Source organism: Taeniopygia guttata, chromosome 7 (assembly GCF_048771995.1).
Source record: "Taeniopygia guttata chromosome 7, bTaeGut7.mat, whole genome shotgun sequence".
NCBI classification, from domain to species: Eukaryota; Metazoa; Chordata; class Aves; order Passeriformes; family Estrildidae; genus Taeniopygia; species Taeniopygia guttata.
The window spans coordinates 21737839-21761736 of record NC_133032.1 but is presented as its reverse complement, the minus strand read 5'-3'; the positions used below and the strand labels follow the sequence as shown (position 1 = coordinate 21761736).

At 40.0% G+C, this 23898-nt stretch overlaps 1 long non-coding RNA gene across 1 annotated transcript; it reads right to left on the bottom strand.

Annotated features, from left to right (window-relative positions):
• On the bottom strand, positions 1-22064 carry LOC140684577 (uncharacterized). The gene is made up of 3 exons (XR_012057014.1): positions 11392-22064; positions 10181-10258; positions 1-6073 (listed from the first exon to the last, which is right to left on the bottom strand). It is a non-coding gene; the product is annotated as an uncharacterized lncRNA (long non-coding RNA).
• Between the last annotated feature and the right edge of the window lie 1834 nt (positions 22065-23898).

Sequence of the window (23898 nt, the reverse complement as noted above, 5' to 3'; positions counted from 1 at the left end):
CCTTCAACAATAGCTTCTTACCCTTGCAAAATAAATACAAGTACCTAAAAATCAGCAATAAGAACCTTAGTCTTCTTAGGTGAATATTTTGATCCCAAAAATAAATGTTACTTTCCACCTCTTTTCTGTGACCCTGAAATAGTGTGACTGGCTTATGGTGCAGAAGGAGCTACTAGAAAGAAGGTAATTTGGAATAAGAAGGAGGGCACAGCCCTCATGATCAAAGAACAACACCTGATGCTCTGGGAAACAGTGAAAGCTGCCAGCATGGCACAGAACATAAGGACTCAGCTACAGATCTTTGTCTCCATGGAAAGTCACATAAGGAGCATGCAGGCATCACCTCAAACACCCTGCAACCCCAAGTAATGGTAATTAATAAACCGTAACTGTTTCCATCCTGCTTTTATTTTCTGATGCTTATTTTGCAAACATTTCCCCAAATCGTCTCGGCCCACTCCTCATTTCTCTCCTTTTCCATATTTCCGTGCTGCCGGATGACAGCTGCCCTTGCTGCCCTGCGGGGCCCTCAGGCGCCTCACAGGGAGCCCTGCGGGGAGCCGGGGCCGAGAACCTTTCTCCCCTCAGGTGTCCCGGTGCAGCTGCCATGTCCCATCCAGCACCTTTCGGCAGCGGGGAGCCAGCCCCACTCAGCTCAGGCCTCAGCAGCTGGCAGTGGTGCCCTCAGCAGCAGGAGCCCTGAGGCAGAAGGGAAGCGCTGTCCTCCCCGGCAGGTGGGACTGTCCCATACACGGCAGCCATGGTGCCCTCTCCCTGCACAGTGACTCAGTCACACCTCTTCTGCCACCCCTACCTCACTCTTTTGGGGTCACCCATTGCAAAGCTGTCCAGGCTTTCTGTAGAGCCAGGAGGGGGTTTATTTTCACCAAAGAAAAATAAAATGTAGTCAAAGAATTATAAAATGCTGCCATGTTCTTCGTGGTGGGCATTGCTATTACCTCCTTGCCTGTTTTTTATCAGCATTCCTGATGCTGGGTGCTCTCTCTCCTGAGCCGTGGTATGTATTGAAGTCAGCCATCTAGGCATCCACAGTTCACATTTTCATTAGTAAACTCAACACAGAGCCATAGTCTGGCTGTCCCTACTGTTAAATTGTTGGTATGGCCCTGTCAGATGCCCCTCGCAGCCCTGCCTGGGTGGGACCGAGGACCAGTGGGTGCTCAAAGGCAGAGACATGGGTGCTGTTTTAGGAGATTGTGTGGACAAAGATAAGAGACTTCAGTGGTGTCATTTGTAAGCTGTGCTGAGCAGGCAGCCCCAGGAGGCTCCAGGTGTGTTTCTGTGTCCCCACGAGCACTGCCAGCTCTGCCACACGGTGCCATTCCTTCCAGCAGCTGTCTCAGGCTCTCCTGATGACCAGAGCTGTCTGTGAGGGGAGCGCCAGGAGATCACCGGAACTGTGTCACTGTGACCAGGTATTGACCAAAATTTACTGATCTGCAGTGTGAGAAGTAGCTGCTCTGCTTTCTGAATGCAGCCCTCGACAGCTGGGCCACCTCAGCTTGGTGTGTCAGATGTCCAACACGGCGCTTCCAGATGTCAGCTGTGCCAGCAGTGGCCGGGATGGCCGCCAGGCCGGGCAGGCCTCCTCCTTCCCCTGCCACCTCCTGCACTGGCTGTTGCTGGCAGCAAGAGCTACACACATGCTCTGGAAGGAAGCTGACCCACAGCAGTGGGCCTGTGAAAGAAACTTCCAGAGGCTTAGCAATTCTGTTCAGCCCCTGAGCAAAAGACCGGCCCCTGGTGCTGCCTGACAAATTTAGGGAGGGCAGCTTTCTCTTTGATGGTACTGGATTTACGTTATATAGGTAGGGATCAAGAGGAGAATGTGCCCCTAATTAGAAATCATTGTCAATGAGTCACTAAGCAAAAGGGTTTTGATTACCCTTCACTTTTCAGAAGTGCCCTACATCCCACATAGGGAAAGACTTTCTTGGAAGCTGCTTAAACAGATGAAAAGTAGTCAACAGCTCTGAGAAAATTTCTTGTATGTTTGTGTCAATTTAACAGAGAAATGTACACTCAGATTTAAGTGCCTTATTGCTTTTTTAATTTTTTTTTTTTTTTAACAGAAGAGAAAGGGAGGAAGAGGACAATGAAGACAAAACATTCAAAAAAAAATCTCTGCTCAAGTTTGATACTGTTTAGAGCAAGATGTTATGAGAAGCTGTATGGTCGGGAACTGTAGGAGGATGTGGAAGAGCCAGATTGTACCCATGCCACTGCAGACATTTTAGGTAAATATAAACAGCATAAATACAGAATGCCAGTGGAATTCACTTGCTCCATGGCTCTAGCAGACACACAAAAAGGTATTAATATCTGTGTAGACATTTTTCCTGGGTGATTCTGCTGTGACCATGGGGAGACTAGAGATGGTACACTTAACAGAAGTTCAGGCATTAACAATAAGCAGTGGGGAAAGAGTTTCTACTGACAGTAGCCAAGCTTAAGGGGATGGTTTGAACTGTCATTTGTTAATTGCTGAATTGAATGCTAAATCCAGTTTCTAGGCATTTACAGCCTAATCTGCACGGGACTTGAGTTGACTTTGACACCAAGCTGGGAACAGCATCTCCCCTTCACCAAAACCAATTCCATGTAACTCTAGCCATAGGTACAATACACTTTGTTATAAGTACAGCAACTAGTTTTTCAGTAAGGCCCAGAGAAATTTATTTTTTCTTTGTGTTGATTTTTCTGAAAAGAATTTGTAACTGGTTTCAGAAAAATGCAGTAAAAGGATGTGACCCTCAGACTGTGCCATAATTTTTATTCAGTTGATTATGGTGCCAGTTGTCTTACAGTGTGATCAGACTGCAAACAAGGAGAGTCTGATGCCAAAATCACTTTATACTTATGAAGTTTTTTGTTTTGCTTTGTTTGGTGAAAAACTATGGCTGGTGAAAATACTTGATAGGTCAAAGATGTTTATGATTCTTCCTTTATGTGCCTTATGCCCCACAGCTGACCCAAAAGAACTATTTGAACTATTTGAAACCACTTTCTGTACCACTTAAATTTAAGGCTTATTGATTGTAGCTGCTCTTACCTGTGCCAAGCATCTCCAGCTGTGCAAGGGGATACAAACCTATTAGGAGCCAGACTGATATGTATTTTGTGTGCTGGCAACTGTCAGAGTGAGCAGCTAGTCCCCATCAACATCATCACTGCTTTCTCTGTGAACCCACATACGTGCATATGTATTTATACATGTGTACAGACACGGGTACTTAGGGATATGAGAATTTTTATGTTCCCTCCTTACCTTTTTGGTGGTAGTACAATCCCTAACATTCTCCTACCCCACTCCTATAGTTAAGCAATGTCAGAGAGGAGAGGAACAAAGCTCTCCTGAGTGTAATACAAGTGTGGTATTAAGAAATCTTGTGTGTCAAGCCAGATACTCCTGTGCCTCTGTAAACCTATCACTTTAGTCCAAATTCACTGTAGAACTCAATACCTATTATATACCAATTATTGGTATTTGGAGTCTTTAGCCTCCCATTAATTTCCTAAACCAGGGATGAGCATTCTTCTACCAGACACAGGTACCTGCATTAAAGAAATTTTCAGATTCCAAAGACACAGAGGCTACAGACTGATTTCCCTGGTCTCACCTGTCTGCTAACCTGTTTACAACACCATGTGATTCCTGGTTTGTATTGCCTTCAATCAAGTTATATCCTGTTAAACATCAAGCTCTCCTTATTTGACTGCCAAAGTGCCGAAGTGATACCTTCAGTGGCAGCACCAGGTAAGTGAACTGCTGTAGGTACACAGTTTGTGGTTATTGGGAGTGGGACTGCAGCCGAGCCTCATCCCTAACAGGCTACAGCTGTGTGGGTCAGTGAGCAGCACTGACAGCAATGAGCCATGGAGTGCCCAGGTGCACTGACCAGTCACCACAGGAACAGAGGGCACACGGTGCAATGCATGAACAGGAGGGGATAAAAGGTTGGGCTAAAGAGCAAAAGGGGCAGATGCTTGCAGCCTCCTGAAGTGATGCTACTTTGGGCAGATGCCTGAAACCTTCTGAAATTTTATGGTGATGGTCTCTGCATTCTTGACCGTGGTATGTGCTGTGGCAGACTACCAATACTGTATGTGAAAGCATGGCTTGCTGTGGTTCTTTCCCCCCCGCCCCCCGCCTTTGTCCTCTCTGCTGTGTTCTTCGTTGGAATTGTGTGATACATCACTCAGGGGCTGTGTGTAACCTGGGAAGGGCCAAGCATGTGCCTGTGAACTGTGATGAGCTCCCTGTCTCAGTAGGGCTAACTTTTTGTCACACAAGGACATGTAAATATCAGGATGCATGTATATTCAATCTTGGCTGAGGCCATGCTGATGTGATACTTATATGTATTTTGTGATGCTATTACACCTCTGCTCAATCATCTGAAAAGGAAGCAGTGCTAAGGATTGTCTGTCAACAGTGGCTGTGCAAATCAAACATTTTGAGGACAGGGCAAGTAATACTAAGGGGTTTTTTTTTTTGTTTGTTTGGTAGAAAGCATATCTTTTTTGCTATGTCTTTGACTCTCTATTGCTATAAAAGACAAAAAAGTACCATGGTTTTGTAACACACTGTGGATTAATACACTATGACCCACTTAAGAAAAAAGGGTATGTATGGAGGAGATTGTATGTGATATGTCTTTGGGGTGCTTTAAGGGCATTAGTGCAACCTCCAGTCTCTTCCTTCATTAAAGAATTGTAAGGGTGTAGGTGTTGATTTTTGTGGTCCATATGTATTTAAGAAAAGGGACACTAGGGTTTTTAGGTAGCAGTTATCTAATCTGATGGTTATGGAAAGAGAGATCATTTCCAAAGAGATGAAGATGTTAAGTTCCAATGTGGCTGAGTAGATAGATTTTATAGCTTACTCTCAGGGCTGAATACAGAAAGAAGTTTCTTTTTCTGAAAAGTCATCTCTAGCCTGATGTCTGAACTAAAGACCACTAAAGCTACTAGGGAGGTTTTCAACTTCAGTAGCACTTAAACTGCAACCTTAATTCTCAGTTGTGCATATGGAGATCTTTTGATTCCTACAAAATGTTTTGTATTTTGCCATACAACAATTTTTTTTTTTAAAGGGCACCAACAAAAGTACTAAAAGACAGGCAGTATAGTTTTAGTACTTGTGTTGGCACCCATTCTTTTTGCCCCATAAGTAGCAGTCTCCTGTTGTGGTTCTGCTCTTCCACATAGTTCTGATTTTAATAACAGGAGGCGGTATATAGAGAACATAATATTTTCTGAAGGGGACCAGTCCATGCCTCAGCATTACAAATGTAGCAAATTACCAGCCTTCTTCTCCGAGAACTGCTCCCTTGTCTGATGGCAGCCCAAAGTGCTTTATTTCCTACAAAACCATAGTTTATGAGCAATGTGCTGGTGAGATGTTACGTGTTCATTCATTTCAGTGATAGCAGTAGCAATGGAGACACTTTCCAAGCTTTACATAGAGTTTTTCTTTCCATTTCTCTTTAAAAAAATGAATTATCTGTTAATCTCAAGTACTTATTTTTTCCTCATCTAACTGTCCCCCTCCCACTCCACAGCTGTTAAGCTGTGTGAAGTCTTTCCAACAAGACCTAAAAGCATGTGATATCCTCTTGAATTCGTGTTTCATGTGGAATCTCAAGCTGAGAGAGGCCTCAGGATAGAGCCCTTACTGACAGGGGGATGGCAAGGGAGTCAGGATTGTGTAGGCGTGAAGAAACAGGCCTGCTCAATATGTTTTTAATGAAACTAATAAATACAGTCATTGAATGAATAGAGCTGATTGACATGGGGAGTTCCTGGTTCTCCCCTTCCATCTGCAGCCTTTTCAGTAGCAGAACAGAATCAAGACGTTTAAAAGGAAATTGGGACATGTATTTTCAAAGAAATGTTATACAAAACTGAAGCAAAATCCTGGATGAAAGAAAAATTGTTCTTGTGCTACAAAAAGCCTAGTAAGGTTTTTTCCATGTTCTTTCCACAGAAAAGAATCAAACCCTCTCTCGCAGTTTCCAGTGAGCCAATGGAAGGTTCAGTAATGGAATAGCTGAAAAAAATTCAAAGTAGAAATTGTTTTTCATTATCATTTTCCTGACAGGGAAAGAATTGCTAAGAAAAATCAGCTGTCCCATTGCTTAAAAAAAAGTTGGAGGGGGGGAAGAAAGAAAAGTGAGCTTTTGAGCTTTGAAATGTCTTGGTGATAAATAGGGACATTTCCAAGGGAAAATGCAGCCCTTATCTAATTATGGAAAGGGGTTTGTGGCCACAGAGCTCTGATCTCATTGCAGCATGCAGGATCAGGCAGTGAATTGTCTGCACTGGGTAGTCATGTCTTTGGGTAAAAGAGTGTCTCCATTTCCACATATCTTCCCCCCATTAGCATCTTAACTCTGTATCCAGTTCTACAAGGTGGGAACAGGGATGATGGATAACATTGAGTCTAACTAAACTGAAATCATAGTGGTATATTCCGAAGAAGGGAACTAAGCAGAGGAGTTGTTTAAAAATAGGTAGATGGCCAAAAATAAGTAATACCAATGTCTGCATACCACAAACTTAAAATAACAGGTGAAGGCAGAGTGTATGACCATGAAAGGAGAACTTGATGTAATAGGTGTTCCTGAAGAATGAGGGAGTGTTAAAATACAAGGGAATATTGTAACACTAATCTCTGGGGTGAGGGCGTGTTAGGTCATGGAGTGAAGGGTAGGAAGAGGACTCTGCAGCTGCCAGACCCTTCTATATAGTAGATAAAGAAAACCAGATAGTAAAATATTTATCTATTAATGGCTGACCAGAAACAACTGAACTTAGGAGTAAATAAAAGGGACCACAGCATTACTGAGCAACTTCCTCTGTGTAAGCAGCATGCCAAAGAATAACTTGCAAATCTACAAATTCATAAAGGAAGAATTTTCTAATGAAAAGTACAAAATCAAATGGAGAAGCTATAGAACTGCTAATGAGGATATTCAGAGCCATAGGCTGAGCAAGGAAGTTTTTTCTGAGTAACTTATAGTGGTCACCAATACAGTAGGTTTTAAACTCTAATGATGGCTTCTCTACTTTCCCATAACATACCCTAACTTCATACTGCAATATTTTCTAAGATAGTCTTCTTTCTGCTAGTGCTCTTTTTATCTTCCTCGCACAAACTATTATGACAGTAATCCAGCTGTTTTCTTGCTGCTGTGGATATCTGCAGAAGACTCCCACACCACTCTGTGGGTGATAGACCAGAATGCCATGATTAAGCATCCTTGAGCTGCTTAATCTCCTGCCTTGCACATACTGAAAGGAAGGAATTAAATCTGGGGGGTGTAGAAGGCTACTCCACAAAGTTTAAGGTCAAATATTGGACAAGTTCTTTGTAAGAACAGATGTCCAAATGACATGTAAAAGGTTTTTTGTTTTGAAAAAAAAGGCAAACCAAAACCCAACCCTGTTTTTTCATAGTCACAACAGATTATTTGTATTTGAAAAATTATGTGGCCAGGGCCTAATGGACAATGGCTAACATTCTTATTCCATAACTAGATCACTTTTGCTGGCTCTCCACTGAATCCACAAATATCCAAATTAAACTACAGTAGTTCAGAACAGATTTTCTGCAACTCTCACTTCTCATTCTGGATCCTAAATAAATAGGATCTAGATGGTGTGCATCACATGAAGTGGACAGCAAAGCTGGTCTCTGACCAGACAATGAGAAAATTGTATTTCAGGGTCAAACTCACTGATGTCAATGGAAGATTTATCTTAACAGTGAAAGTATCAAAGTCCACTCTGTTGTGAATACTCATGCTATTGATAGACTATTCTAGGATGAAGTTTTTTTTAAAGTGCAGGAAAAGGACTCAGGAAGAAAAGTACTAGCTTGAAAAAACACTTGATTCATTAATCCCCCTTCCCAGTTCTTACTTCTTCTCTTTGTTCTAGTGAACCATCTATTTAATCAGGGTGTGTTCATCAGATGAGTGGTTTTTGCATACATAGGCACTTAGTTCACTGCTTGTCAGAAATTTAGCTATCAAATCTTGATAGTCTTCAAGATTTAGTCTTCCTATGGACAAACAAGCTGGAAGCCTTGTGAAAAAATGAATCTTCATGAGTGACCCTTATAAAAAACATGACATTATCTTTATGGAAGTGACTAGATTCCTTTCAAGTATTGCAAGTGAAATACATCCAAACTGAATTCTCCAGTTCCTGAATTATATTTCTAGAATTTTGTTTCCTAGAACTCAGATCCAAAAAGCACCACTACAGCCAATGCTAGGGCTGAATCATGGTTTTTGTGGAGATCAGAATCATTGCATTGGCTTTACAGGCAACACATGCAGGCTCTAAATGTCTGATTAAGAGATGAGCATTTTCTATTCAAATATTTTAAAAATATTGGTAGTATTTTCCACATTTGCAACATGTGGCAGCATTTTTGCCATGATCATAAACATTTAAAATTCAATGGCTATTCAAAAGATATCCCAAAAACTTGGGAAGGATAAAGTTTTTCGTGGCCTTTTTATTTCTTTTTTTTCTTTTTGTTTACTTGCAGTTTTTGCAGGTTCTTGGTGCTAATTTGTGGTTTTCAGAAAGTTATGTAATTCATTTATAGAAGAAAAACAATTAAAAAGCTGGGTTCAATTTTATGTGTACTTAGTCCTTCGGCCTCCAGAGAATTGTTAATGTCTCACAAATAAAAATTCTTGTTAAAAAGTTAGGAATATGTTGCTATTTTTATAGCTTATTCCCCCACCATATAATTTAAATAATTTTCTCCTTGCCACCCATCTTTAGGAAAGAAAACTTTGCATGGTTGCATTACATATGACAGGGAAAAAAATAATAGAGGAAATGTTAATTAAAAAAAAATAAAAAGAAATAAAAAGAAAAGGAAAAAAAACACACAATCACACAAGTATGGAACTGCAGAAGAGAAGAAGTAATCTCCAGTTCCAGAGAAAAAACTTTCTGTTGTTAAAGAGGTGATTAATTGTTCTTGAAGATAAGCATACATGTGCCTTGCAAAGTTGGGTTATAGAAAGAAATTGTGTGCTGAGTAAAACATCCAGATCTTGTTTCTTGAAATGTCTTCTTGTTTTTGAGATCGACTGTTCTGTCTGATGGGAGAATTGATAATCATACGGAAAAATCAATCTAGGCTCTGGAGCAACTGATTACCAGCAAGTCAGCTGAAGCATATCCTGCACTGAGGACTAATTGATGGAGTTTTCCAATTGCTGAAGGAGCTGCTGGAGAAGACTGAAACCAGGACATGTACTGCAGACCATACGAGTACTGGGACAGAAATTGGGAACAGATCCTCATTCTTTATGTCCATCCATACTTGCAAATATAAGAGTGCTAGAAAAAGTATTTATGGACAGATTCTTATTTACATTCTAGTACCTTTGTGTATAGCTGGGTAGTAGAGCCTTATGTAGAATTAAGGAAAAAAAAACCCCACTGAATTAAAAAGTGGTATAAATAGCTTTTCCATAAATGTGAATCTGACCTTAAGTATTAGGAGGTCCAGAGTGAAAGAATAGCATTGTTAAAAGATAACAGGCCAGAGAGGCTTAAATTCAGGTACCTAATTGCTTTGCTGACATTAAGCATGCAAAAATACAAGGCAAAAACTTGTTAGGAAGGATAAGACAGTCTGATACATGAAGACATTTACCTGTAGGTAAATCAGTAGTTTTCCTGTAATCAACACATTGGTGCAAATTGATCCTGGAGCAAGATAGGACTCTGAGATAACACTTCACAAATAACTTCCCCTAATATTGGAAGGACTGTCAGTTGCACCACTGCAGCACAAGAGGATAAAAGGAGAATGCTTGGGAACTAATTAACAAGTTACCAGCTGAGAGGGTCTCATTATTTTGAAATGTAAATACTTTTGTTGATTAAATCTGGATCATTAGCTCTGGTCTTTGATAGAGGAAGTTTCATCAGAAGTGAAAAATGAGGACGCAGGGAACTTTGTGGTGTTATTGAAATATCTGATCCTTTGGGAAATGTCCCAAGAATGTACAGAGTGCTGAACATACAGGCTTTAACATTTGAACTATCCTGTGTAACTGGAGCAGTGAGAGGCTCTTGCTGTTTCAGACTATGCACAAAGAAAAACATGACTTACACTGACCTGCAGCTACCAAACAGTTTAATGGCAAGACAAATTCCTCTATGGCAGGATCTTGGTAATGTTTCACGGAAGTGTAAGCTGTAGAATAGAACACACAAAAGTTTCTTGTCAGAGCCTTAACAGATTTTGTCTACTTCAGATGCTTGAAGTTCCTGTTCATGAAACCAAATTTCTGCACATGTAAAAAGACATATTGTGGACTTACACACCTTCCCAACTGACTTTCATAGGAATAATCATTAATTTAAACATCTACTGAAAGGCACAATTTTTTGTATGCAAGATCAAACTGTATCCTGATTATAGAGCAGGGTAGAGGAAAAACATTGAAGTGAGCAAAACAACCATGGGTAACAAAGCTGTCCTTTCAAAACTTCTGGTGCTGTGCCGTGGATTTCTAGATGTGAGATATGGGTTCAACTTCAAAACAGCATATTCTTGACCTATGTCAGGGAGCCAGTATCATAGTATTTCGATTTTGCAATCCACTTTTCCTCTGTCTTCTTTCCAAGAGCAGCAGGAGACTCCCCAGGCATTTTGTTACCAAAAATCATAGTGAACTTCCATCTGCCTTGGGGGACTGTTATATGAAATACAGTTACATATATATATGGGATGAACCAAAGTATCATTGCACAGCTCTGCAGCTCAGTAACCCTGTCAAATGACCATACTCTGGGTACTGCAACTTCATGCAAATAGTGAACAGGGTTTTTCATGAAGTTTGTGGTGAAGGCTTTGGGTAAGCTGACCAAACTTGCAATTATGGGTTTATCTCCTGCTCCACTACCACTAATTATTGCTCAGGTTCTGGATTTATCACATGACTATAAGTTGTTTTCACTGCAAAGTAAAATGCAATGAAAATAGCACAACATACAAGATGATTTTTGTCTGTGAGTTAGTTAATACATCTCAAGTAGAGCATTATCCAAAATGACTTACACCCTCTCAAACAATGGTAGCTCTAGAAAAAAAGCAAATATTGACACTCCAATAATGTTTGCCCAGCAATCAGTGAGTGGTATATACATCATTCAGGACATCTTTGTTCCAGGTATCTATTAGGAAAATGGAGAATGGAGGTTGTCCAATTAGGAGTATATAATAAATTACTTAGAAGATGTCCACTCTGTGAATCCTTCTTAAGTTATGCATTAATCTTATTCTCAGTCAGTACTACTACTCCAGTTGATTTGTAGTATCCATACCTTCAATTTTAATGTTATCTCCCACATGTGAAAATAGATGTTTGTCACCGTAGGTCCACAAATCATGTGCTGCTTCTGCCTCCAAAAATGATCAGTACCAGTTTTATCACAGGACATAGTCCTGCATCTGGGGAGATATTGAAAATATGCTGCCGTGGAATGTTTCCTCCCATTCCTTTTAATTGCATGGTATCCTGATATATACTTAAAATACTTTGATTACATTACATCCATTTTCTTCCTGAAAACACTTGTTTTCTTCTCTCTGCTTGAATGATAGTAAGATTTGTCTTCCTGTGTACCAAAATGTTGAGATTTGAAAATAAAGGGCTGCAGTCTTGTGTAAATTCTCCTTCACCACTTTATACTGCTGGGGAGACCAGGGAGTCAGCAGCACTCTTCAGACAGTGAGGGCTGGACTTCCAGTTCTTTTGTGTCACTGGAGAACTCGGAGCAGTTACAGACTAGGGCTGTGAGCCCTCATGTTCAGTGAATGAAAGCTGGTTCCAGTTTGTCCTGCAGTGCATGGGGTTTAGAGCCTCCTACAGGAGAGATTCAGCAACTGCTCTAAGCAACTCCATCAAGGACAGTATTTCCTGTATGCTGTTTTCTGATTCTCTTAGCATCCATAAATGTCTCAATAGCCAGTATTTTTCCAGCACAACCTTTATAATATTTCACTGCTTCTCCCAGGACAAATACTTGCTGTGGAAAGACGACTCTGACTGGATTTTCTTTTTTTTTTTTCCTAAGATTGTAGCCTTTTCCTTTCCTTTTTTTTTTTTTTTTTTTTTTTTCCTGATAGATTCATTATTGTTTTTGGTGTCTGAGTCACAAAAAGAAGGGTATTTACAGTATAATGAGGTTCAATGGTATTGAAAGCTAAAGTTCATTAGCCTCACATTTAAGACTATTAGAGCAGAGAGGCTGTGTTTGTCATTTGCACAATGATTCTGAAAAGCAAACAGCACCGATTCTCTGGACACTTACTGGCTTCCTTTCTATCCTTGGAGCTCATCCTCACTGGCAATAGTGTCCAGCACTGCAGAGTGGAGATTGATGGAGCCATTCAGCACAGTGTCAGCAACTGCTCTGACCATGGCCAAAGTTACCGGGAGAATGAGTCAGAAAGGATTTGAGCAAAAGATGTTGTCGGTACCATAGTGACCATGCAGTTGCTAAGGATGTGATTAGCACTCCGATTGCAGGAATGGGAGAGTTAATTGCTGTGTCCTCATTCCATTTCTCTAGGGGAATACCTGTTTGCCAGTTCTACAAGACAAAAAACCCTCTGCCTCTTTTATTTACGGCATCTGAAGCCAGCACCTGGTTGACCCTGAACATTGCCATTATGAAACTGGAATATATATAATTGTTATCCTCTAAGTACAGCACATGCAATGCTAACAATTGTCCTTTTACTCCATTTTTATTTGCTGTATTTCTCCCTCTCATGCACAACATTCACTTACATTCATTCCCCTCTGGAAGTTTGATAGCTTTTTTCTCTGAGTCTGAAATGCAGCTATTAAGCTGAAGAAGGCTCAGGGAAATGAACTAAAATGTCTAGTGGGAAGAAAAATGGCACTGTAAGGAAGGGATAAAAAAAAAAAGCTCAGTGTAATAGAGATTGATCACTCAATCTGTCCATGCCCTCAAATAAAACCAAGTGAGTTTAACATGTTAGGTTACAGTTAAGAAGCTGAGTTGTTTATGTGGATAAAATATAGTTTCAGATTATCACGGGGATCCATTTATTTATTTTTGCATATGTGAGTCATTTAGGCAGTCCCTTTATGTGAGTGAAAATATGTTTATTTTCCCACTCCCTGCTGGTGTGTGTTCTATTAATATCAGACTAGTTGCAATAGATGGATACACTAGAAACTATCTGGTGTTGAGTTTGTTTTTCATGTCTCTTTTTCTCTTTTTTTTTTTTTTTCCTTCAGGCAGCTATTTTTATAAAATAGTTCGAAAACCTCCAGGAACTTTTCATACAAGTTTTCCTCCATTTTAAAAAAAGGGCTTAACCTCACAATAACAATCCACAAGGAAGCAGTAGTCTGTGTAAGGTCTGAGATGTTTTCTGTCCCTTTCAGACAAGGTGGAAGTGACACTATATTTCTCCAGCTTCCCAAAACAAAGCATTGGGCACTCAGAAGCAGCTGCACTTCCAACCACTTCTATTTGATTAAAATAGTGGGGGAAAAGGTAGAGGCTGTCAAAAGAGATGGTTAAATGATTTTAAAAAGGAATGGTATTGTAAGATACACAGATTCCTGTTGTTTACCACCAACCACAACTACCGTCTCCCCCACCCTCACTAAGGACATTCCTGGTAGCTGCTGCCACAGCTGTTGCCCCTTTCCTCATGGCAGAAGGTAATGGAACACTGATAATTTGTTTTCCTTTTTATGCTCCCCATAGCCTCCTGGAGTTGTTTTTCTTTCCTCTACATTTCCTACAGCTCTGTTTGGATTTTAGCAGATTATGGACACCCCAAGAAGGGGTCATGCTTGGTGCTGTACACACAGACTAGAGTGAGGATACCAAAGAACTTATTATCTAAAGAACTGAGGCACAACAGGTTTACAAAGGAAATCAGCAAAGAAAATGGACCTGAAGTGTTCCCAGAGGAGCTGAGCAGCTCACAGCTGAGGGAGGTAACTGAGAGATGAGAGCCCAAAGTCCAGGAACTGGAGCTAGAAGACCTGACTTTCAAATCTGACTCAGCTGTTCTTACTTACATTAAAATGAGGGGGGAATTAAGGCAACCATACTTGAGGAAAGTTCCCTCCCTGTGATGGGGGCAAGGAGGTTGTACTGTCAGTTCCAGGCAGTATGGACTGGAACTATCTGTGGGCTCCTGAATTCACATTGTGCTATTCCTGCTGCCTGTAGCAAAGCAGGATGGCAATGAAAATGAAATCTTCACACCCTCCACCAGCATGACCCAGTTAGCTTGCAGCAGACATCAATCAGGATGTTTGCCACTGCCTGTGACTGAGCAATAAACCTGCTCTAGTGTCCCTGGCTTGGCTCTTGCTTTGCCCCCCATATGTCTCCCACTTGCAATGTGTCACTCTCCTTATGCTGCATCCTGTCTAGGTTGCAAGGTATATGCTACCTATAGGGAAGAGGAACTGTCTTTGTTTTAAATGCCACTATACCTTTTATAGCATGGCTCTGACCTCTTGGTATTGGTCTTAAGAGCTACAGAAATAGAAATTAATACATAAATTCTTCCACCTAACAATAAAGGAAGGGAGGGCTGGTCATGACCCTGTGGCTCCAACCGTAGGTTGTCACTGCACCTATTTTGAATGTAACCTCATCTGCTTTCCTCTTTTGGGAAAGTGCTTTTGTCTCTTTGCTTTTTTTCTTGATCATATATTTTGGTTCACATACAACCATCTATGTCCTTTCCCCTGCCAATTGGAGGACAGTAATTTTGAAAGGGCATTAACAGTCTTATGATTTTGTCCATGCTTCAGATAGATCACTGAAAGTGTCAGCTCTTCCAAAGATACCCCTGGATTATAAGCAAATGCTATATAAAGAAGAAGAGCTACACTGGCTTAGGCAAACAGATAGGAAGGCATGAACAAGCTTCCTGGAGAGGGAATCTAAAAAGACAAGTCACAGGGAGCTACAGATAGGAAGAATGCTTTGGAAAAGAAAGCAGGAAATTAATAACAGCTATATTGGTGTCAGTCCTGCTTTCCTGAAGTCCAAGGGAGATGTGTCAGCATCTACAAATAAGAGCAAGATCAAGACATAAGAACTCATCCCCTTGTTGCCTGCTGCTTGCATTGGATATGCTGATATTATCTGCTTTCTCAGTCACTTCATTCAGCTAAGGAAATAATCATGGTAAAATGTGTCATATGCCTTCCCCAGGAACAAGTTCACAACATCTGAGTGTTTTTGATCTAGGACATAATTTTTCTCTGGTGTTACTAGTGAAATCGGTGGTATAACCTTATGAGTCATCTTGTACAGCAGAAGTTTTTGAAGGTGTTCTGCTTCCTAATACTGCATAACTTTTAATAAGACTTTTCCCAAAGTCCTCAGGCCCTAGGAAGCCAATTTATAATACATCCTTTTTTAAATGCATGTGCCAGAAACCCACACTTTTAGCATGTTGAGAACAGGAGCCTGACATTGATTTCTTAAACCTAAAATTAGAGCTGGAGTTTTCAAGAGATTTGAAATCTGAAGAGCTTCAACCCATTATCAAGATATTATGTATTTGGTCCTTTTAAAAAATGAGAAAATAACAAAAGACAGGGCTTGTAATGCAGGATTCATATTCTAACATATGTGAAGTGTTATACAGCAATTTACACTGATTTCTCTTTAGAGTGATAGTCATGACTCTAGTCATTAGAAGTCTGGACCAGAATCCAGGAATTTTCAGCATCTCTTATTGTTTACCAGAGATCATGGCTGCAGTTTCAAAAGGAAATTATTATGACCAGTCTTAGAAAGTAGGTTGAAATCTCCTGATGAAAACATGGCAGAAAAGTTATTGTGGGGATTCATAATCATACTGAACTAGAGTGTGTACTAAACAACCTCCCTGGGAAAAGAATTTGTTCTTATATTTACGTAGGGAAGTAAGTATAATTATTATAGAACTCCACAGTTCTAATGTATTGACAGGGAAATTGCTGCTTTGTTTTATGACTCTGTCTTCCAACCAGCCCTCTATCACAGAAGTCACTGCCCAGTTACATGATTCAGCTGGAGAAACTTCTGTTACTGCTCCAAAGACACAAAAAACAAATCTGTACCTGACTTTTGGAGAGCAAACTGTATCTGTGCCTGAAAAATTACTTCCTTGGTAACTATTTATACTAATGCAGCATGTCCCTTCTGTGCAGGCAGAGCCTAGGAGGCATGAGCATTCAGCAGTCTATAAATTGGGATAGCAGTGGCAGGACTGAGCCTTGCTGGTTTTTGGTTTGTTTGGGTTTTGTTGTGTTTTGGTTTGTTTTGGGGGTTTGTTTTGGTTTTTGTTTGGTTGGTTTTGGGTTTTTTTGTAGTTTGTTTTTAAGTTTTGTTTTCTTTGTGGACTTTTTTCATGACTAGCAGTCTCCTAAGCAACAAAATGGGTAGGAGGAAAAATAGCAACTAGGCTAATAACAAGAAGGGAAATCCTTGCCTGAGTCATTGTAGGAAAGAGAATCAGTAGTCCCCTTGTGCCTTGTGACACTTATACAACAGAAAAAGTTGTTCAAATTATCATCCTGGCATTTGATGAAGAGATGGGATATATGTTTAACAGATATTCCTTATTGTATTATTCCCTCCTTGCCTTGCCTTCTATTTGCTTTTTAAAAAGCCTTAGTTTAACAATTGAAGAATGAGACAGTCTTTTCAGTAGGAGATAAACTTGTAAAAACTGGGTTTTAATCCCAGATTGCCTTTAAATTGGAAAAAAGCCCATCATTTCTACAGGATTGCTCTTTCTTTTCAAACCACAAATGGGAGCAGAATCTGACTCTTCAGTCATTTGCATAAGGGCAGCTCCTGCATAGCTTGTAGCTGCCTCATTTCTCACAGGCCTCATCTCAGATCTGTCTGAAGGATGTGTTTTCTTAGGGCTGATGCTTGCATTACCTCTTAGCATCTATCGTGATGCTCTAAGCATATTCCTGCAAAACTGAAACTTGTTACAGTGTTTTTCTGCAGCATGCAATAGTCAGCTCTGAGTTAACACTTCCACAGGAAGCCACAGTGCAATGCATAAGGTCTTTCAGTTTGGCCAACTTCCCAAGGGATCAAAGAACTCTCAGAACAACCTTTGGCCAAACTCAGGTATGTCCAAAAACATACACCAGTTTATGAAGGTGCCACCCTTACTCTAAATGCCCTGCAGGCTCTTTCCTATTTTTGAGGGCTTTCAGCATATACATTACTTTAGTCAACATGCAGTGTAAGTTATATGTTGATCTTGGCTCTTCTTCTGTATGACATTTTGCACAGTTTCTTGGTATTGGAGCTTCTTTTCTCATCGTCCCCTTGTGGCTTTGTTAAAGCCTTTTCATGTTGGTAATGCAATTACCAGCTATGTCTAATAATCCTCATCATTTTTACAGAAAACAATAATACAACCAAGCAGCAGAATTAATGAAGTCTAGTTTTCTCAGAAATTGTGTCCCTGCCCACACACAGTCTGTAACCCACTTCTCTTCAATCTCCATCAGAAGTGTGCCAAAAGGCATCCACAATTTCCTCTGCTCTTCTCTTGAGTAGTGCCTCCCCCAACTCTTTTCAAACAAATCCTAATTACTGACCTCAGTGTGCATCCCTTTCCCTCTCAAAGGCACAAACATGGGGTTTGTGCTTCATGGAGCCATCTTTTCTTATGGAGCTTGCAAGGACTTATTGCTCTTGTGACCTTTATCACATTGCCAGTTTGTCTGAAAGCAGCCAGCTGGTTCACGAGTTATTAAGGAGAGGCTGAGAGATAGACAGCATGATCTCTCCGGCCTTATTTCTTGAGGAAAAGAGGATAAAACCAGAAGGTGATTAGAGTCTAAGTGTTTATGTCTATGGCCCTGGGCTTTTAGAGGAATCTTTATACCATAGACCTGGTGATTTTGTTGAGGAGTTATTATGTGTACTCCTGCATATTATCTAACAATTACATTTTATCATTATCCACTAAGGACAACAAATGGTTTTAGTATAATGGTAGATTTGTCTAGTTGTCTGTGAGAGACTGGGAATTGCAACTAACCAAGGCAACAATTCCTTTCTTTCTAAAACAGCTTGGAAGTTTCCAGGGACCTTGTCTGACTCCTGATTCCCCTCCCTTACTGTTCCCTGTCCTCTAAATTGGCACATGTTGCCAAAAGTGCCGCTGCCCAAGGAGTGGATGGCATGGCTTCCTGTAGGGCTGTCAACATAGTTCTTTTAATCAGTCAGGGATTTGTTGCTGAATGAAAGAAATCTCCCCCGGACATCTTTCAAATGAATGGCTTCCACAGAATTGCCTACCCAATTTGCCGTGGGAAAGTGGGTAAAAAAGGTTTTAGAAATCAAGCTGTGGTCTCAAGTATGTTAGGATTTACAGGGTCAGATCCAGCATTGCTAAGGCCAGGAGAAGTCTGACTATGGACTCAATGAGTGCAGGATTAAGCCTGTTGGCACTTAGCTACCATGGTGACAGAAACCTTAGAAATTTCTTAGACACTGTTGGTGTGCTGGACTAATTTCAAGCTTAAATTTGGAATAATCAGTACAGCAAATTTAACATTGTCTTTTGAATTATATCAGCTATCTTTTCTTCTTGAACATATTAAACAATACTTATTTACAATATTTACACCTTGGGGGTACATTGTGGTTTTACAAATTATCTTCCTTTGCATCTAGAAAAATGACTACTCAACAAAGAGGATTATTTCTTCTTAAGCATCTTCTGTTTCCACTTCTGGTATAGAAAATGTTCTTTAGTGAAGAGTCCTCTGAGACACTCTGGCTTTCTGTGAGATCAAAACTCCTCCAGCTCACTGCAGCTTCCTCCTGACACAGCATCATAGTAATGCTCCTAGTGGGTTTCTCTCAAGTATTTGTGTGTTTTAAACTGATAAAGAGATGGAGTCAGTAATTTCAAAGAATGCTATGGTACCATGTCAACATTTGGATTTAGTCCTTTAAGTAAAACCTGCTGCACTGCATATAGAAATTGAAGGTCTCTCAAAAAACAAGTGATCTTTAAGTAGAGTGTATTTCACTGGAATACCTGTTAAACATTCTATTAAATACTTTTCATGTTTTTCTCTAGGAAAGCAGAATGAGAAATTTGCACTGCATTACTGAAAATACTTTGTGGAAGAAATGTGATAGGCAGAAAATATTGATTAGCTCTAGGATGCTATGTATTTTCAGAGTAGATCTGAGTTTGGAAATAATTTATTTTCCTTTGAAACCCTTTTTCATTTTAAAGCTTTGTGTCTCAGTTTGAATACAGGGCTGTGAGTAGGGCCTGTTCTGTGCTCCGTGGTCCATCTTGCCAGGTACCTTGTGTAAGTGGGATCTCTTTCCCTTCAGTTCACGTGTACTTGTTGAGTAGTCTCACTTTCTACTAAGAGTAACACTTCCAGTAGCCATGTGAGCTTCACTTTGTTGGCCTCACTGGTGGAGATACTGAAGTCCCATAAGAAGAATATTTTTACTGTTTAAATAGAACCCAAAAATAGTGCTGCAGTAGGTGTTGTTATATTTGTTGCACAGGGAGGTAAAATAAATGGTGTCTATCCCTGAAAGTTTACAGCATGGGGAAGTGCCATGTTAGCTGATTCAGAAAATAATTAATTTGTTTTTTTCTGGTCACTTTTGGATCAACATAGATCCGCTAAGAAAACCTTCAACTGGAGTGAAGAATAACATCAGTGGGACTGACAAGACTGCCCAATTTGAGTGATCCTACACCAGTAGGTGTAGGGTTAGAATAAGCATTGTCTCAACAGCTAGCTTAGTTAGAGAACTCAAATGGAGCTCCTGATTTTCCTTGGCAGATAGTTGAAGAGCTCAGTCTTCTGCTGATATTATAAAGAAAGCATACAGATAAATATCAGATTGCTAGTAGGCTGGACAAAACCTATGTATTACTACTGAAAAAAACCTTCATGATCCATCTTATCCATGCAGGCTAATGGAAGTGACAGTTCCTGGAACTTACTCATTTTTAATCCATGGGACACTGTGTGTCACCAGATAATCAATAGGTGAAGCCAGTGGCTGTCCTGCATCTTTGGAAGTCCATGAGATCCACAGAAGTAACTAAGACAAGTAAACCTTGCAGAATGAACAAAACAAGTATATATATGAAAATGGTATCTGATGAATGGAGTCAGACACATTGGAAAATGTTGAAGACTGAAGGGCAAACCTACAACTCCACAGTTTGAAGGAGAACACAGAGGAGGAAAGCTTGAGACTTTATTGACTCAAGTAAACAACTGTGCCCAGGAATGCCCCCCAAAGAGCAATCCTAAGAGATAGTCTTCCATTTCCCATTTCTAACTTCTTTGATTCCACACATTTCCATGTCCTTTAAATAGAACAGGACTCTTATCAATCTCTTGATCTGTTCTGCTGGCACACACAATGACAGTCCTATGTGCAGATGAAGCCATAAGGGTTTTACTGACTTTTTTTTCTCTAAAAAAATGCGTCCAAACTGCTTTTGGATTCACTGCTTCTCCACCTCATCATTCTGCTACTTCTTCCCATTTCTTTGCTGATTACCTTGCATGACTTCTCTCCCACTTGCAAGATATATGCTTTAGTTCATAAAGTTTCTTATGCACTAAAAAAAAACTAAGTCAAGCAGTTACCAGAGCTGGAAGGTCTTGCCTTCCTCCAACTGGCATAGCCATCATGTAGTAGCCATCATGTTAACTTTCAGTATGGATTATTGTTATGGAACTTGTATTACCTTGGCTGTTTGCCCAGCATGTCCTTGATAACTCAAAAAGTCACAAAAAGTGAGTAATACTCTGGTCCTACTCAATAAGACACAGGATCACCATGATGGAGATGGCCTTAGTGTTCAAGAATCCTGTAAATTAGGCACTCTAAATTATATGAAGAAATGGTTTAGATTGCTTTCCATTAATAGCTGCTATTAGACTTTATTCTTCATCTTGCTCTTCAAGACTGGTATTGATTGTCAGTTGCTTGGATGCTAAGAATATCCTTGGATAATATTTTGGGAGTTTAAGACACTAACAAGTTTCTGAAATGAATGGGATTTTCTGGGTAGCAGACAAAATACATCAGGATAGATTTTTCCATGCACAAGTAGCTTATTACCTGTCTCTGAGATGGGAGCAATGCCAAGTAATGCATTTTGGCTGTGCAGTCTTATGCAATCATGTCCCCAGTAGAATTATATTCTTCTGTTGTGGCCTGGTTTGCTCTCCCTTTGTATGACCCTTTAATAATATTTCCTAGTCAACTGTTTGGCACCGCCTGGCTTTCCCAGATTTTACATCTAGATAATGATGTGTTTTCACAATCACACTGTGATTGGTTCAGAGCAATGTCACAAGTAACTGGTGAAGCAAGCACCAACAAATTCACAAACAATTCCAATATCACAAGTGGTCAACCACAAGGGACATTGTTAATCCAAGTGAAGACTCATTTTTCAAATGGAAGCTAAAGTATAAGCCCTCACAAAACCTGAGTTTAAAAAAAAAAAAGTCTCTTTCATTTGTTTTTAGCTGGGTAGTTCAGGGGAAAAAAAGTCCCAAGAGGCAAATCTAAAGACTTTGCAGAAACAGTGACTGAAATGAGAAGATGAAAATTGGAGTAAAGTGGCCCTTTCATAGATTCATGCGTTTATCTTTTGTGTTTAGAAACTAGGAACACAGACATAATACACAAACATTTCTTTTTTGTGTGTTAGACGATGTCTGTGGATGAGGAATACTTGCTGCATTCAGTTGATTGGCCTGCCGTGGCACAAGCAGTAAATGACATAAAGACCTGCACTGCAGTCTCAGGATGGGAACTTCTGTTATCTGTCTCTGGCAAATAGACTTTTACACCTAATTATCACAGTGTGTGTTACCTACTTGTGTGTTCCTTGCTGTCTGGTTATTGCTTGTGCTCAGTATCTCCCTCATTAATTTTATCCTTTTTCCGCCCTGTGCCTCGCTAATCAGAGATAAGTAACATTCATCAGTAATCCTTTTCCTCCTCAGAACTCTCCCAGGTAAAGCTGTATGGGTGTTTAAGAACAGGAAGAGTTTGCATTTCAAAAACAAGGACTGTCTTTTCTAGACCCTCATGCAGAAGAAGTTAAAGCTAGGAAAATGGCATGATTAGTCCATCTGTGACCTCTCCATTTCCTCATTCCCATGGCTAAAGCCAGTGTACTTACATATTTGTCAAGACAATAAATAACCAACATTTCCACAAATACTATCCCTCTTCTAGAGATTTTCTGTTGCAGTTGATACTATGCAATCTTAACTACTTCTCCCTAAGTTACATTGCCTTCATTTGAGGCATTCCCACACAACAGAGTGCAGCTGTGATGGGATGTGCTTTAGGTCAGAGTACTGAGGTGAATGAAAAGGTGTGATGATGACATTGCACTTACTCTTTCTGCTGGCCACTTCTGAATAATGCACTCATATTATTTGCCAGCTTGCAGAAAGTAGGTGGGTTTTATGAATGCCTACCATGAACATAAACAGACTCCATGAGATTTGGCAGGCAGGAGCAAGTGATGACAGGTTGTTATCAAATTATTCTTTTGTATTTTATACCAACAAGGATCATACAGATTTGTTGGAAGACAGATACAGGAAATATAAAAAGTATTCTAGACAACATCTTCATCAACAGTACCCAAATTTACTAATCCTGATGCCCAATGATAACCGCTGATAATTTTCTCTTATTATTTGTCCTCTCTGTTTAGTGGTAATGAAAACAAAGCAGCCTTGGCCATCCATTTATGAGGAAAGAGAAAGAACAGCATAACTCAACAGCTCTGCTGTTGTTTTTGTGTATAATACAACTGGAGATCTCAGACATTCCCAGTCAAGGAAACCCAGCTCTAGATGAAGCCAAGAGAGGAAATGGGCAATGAGATAAAGCTTTTCAAGACCACATGTACATACAGCTTGTTTGCTAAAGGGAACCCTAAACCAGCTCAGTATAGTTTGATTTTCAATCAGACCTTTCAGACCTGACCTTTCTGTCTGAAGTAGGCCCCCAGAGTATGTTTGGAAATTTGTCTGGAACACATTGAGAACATTCTGTGTTTCTGAGCAGGTTTGTTCTGGTTAAGACTCCTCCCAGTTTTCATACGCAGTGTAAGATATTTAAATCTGAGAGTTTTTCACTTGGAATAGAATCTGCACGAAAGAATGATATTTGGAACATAAGCAGCTTATCAGGAAATAACAACTTGAATTGCAAATGCTTCCCCAGAAGGTGATTTGCCAGAGGTGTTTTCTACCATCCTCTCAACACTGTAGGTTTTTGCTCTTCTATCATGTGATGCTCTAAGAAATGAGGCTACACACATTCATTTAATAATATAGTTCCCTTGTGATATGTTCACTTTCCTTAATGAGGGCAGTGTTGCAAACTTGTTAGAGCCTGAGGACTGTATCAAATTAACACAGCATGGAGGAAAAATTAGGAAAGAGAGGAACTCCTTGTGTGAACTTGAATGAGATCACTGATGGTCCTTTTGTCAATCTTTATTTTTGTACTACAGACAAAATGTTAACAAGGATAATATAGAACACTATTACTCATAACTGGGATATTCTTGTTTTTTTTCCAATAACCTGAATGACCAAAAGTAATTAAACCATCACAGTACCGATTATATAATAAAGCAGGCACAATGCAAGTGTTTAACTGTGAGAAAGAAAGGGAAGGAGCATGGATCTTGGTAAAGTCACTGGGGACAAATGACAATGAATGGACGGATTTTCTAGTTTTTCATGACAACTTTTTGTT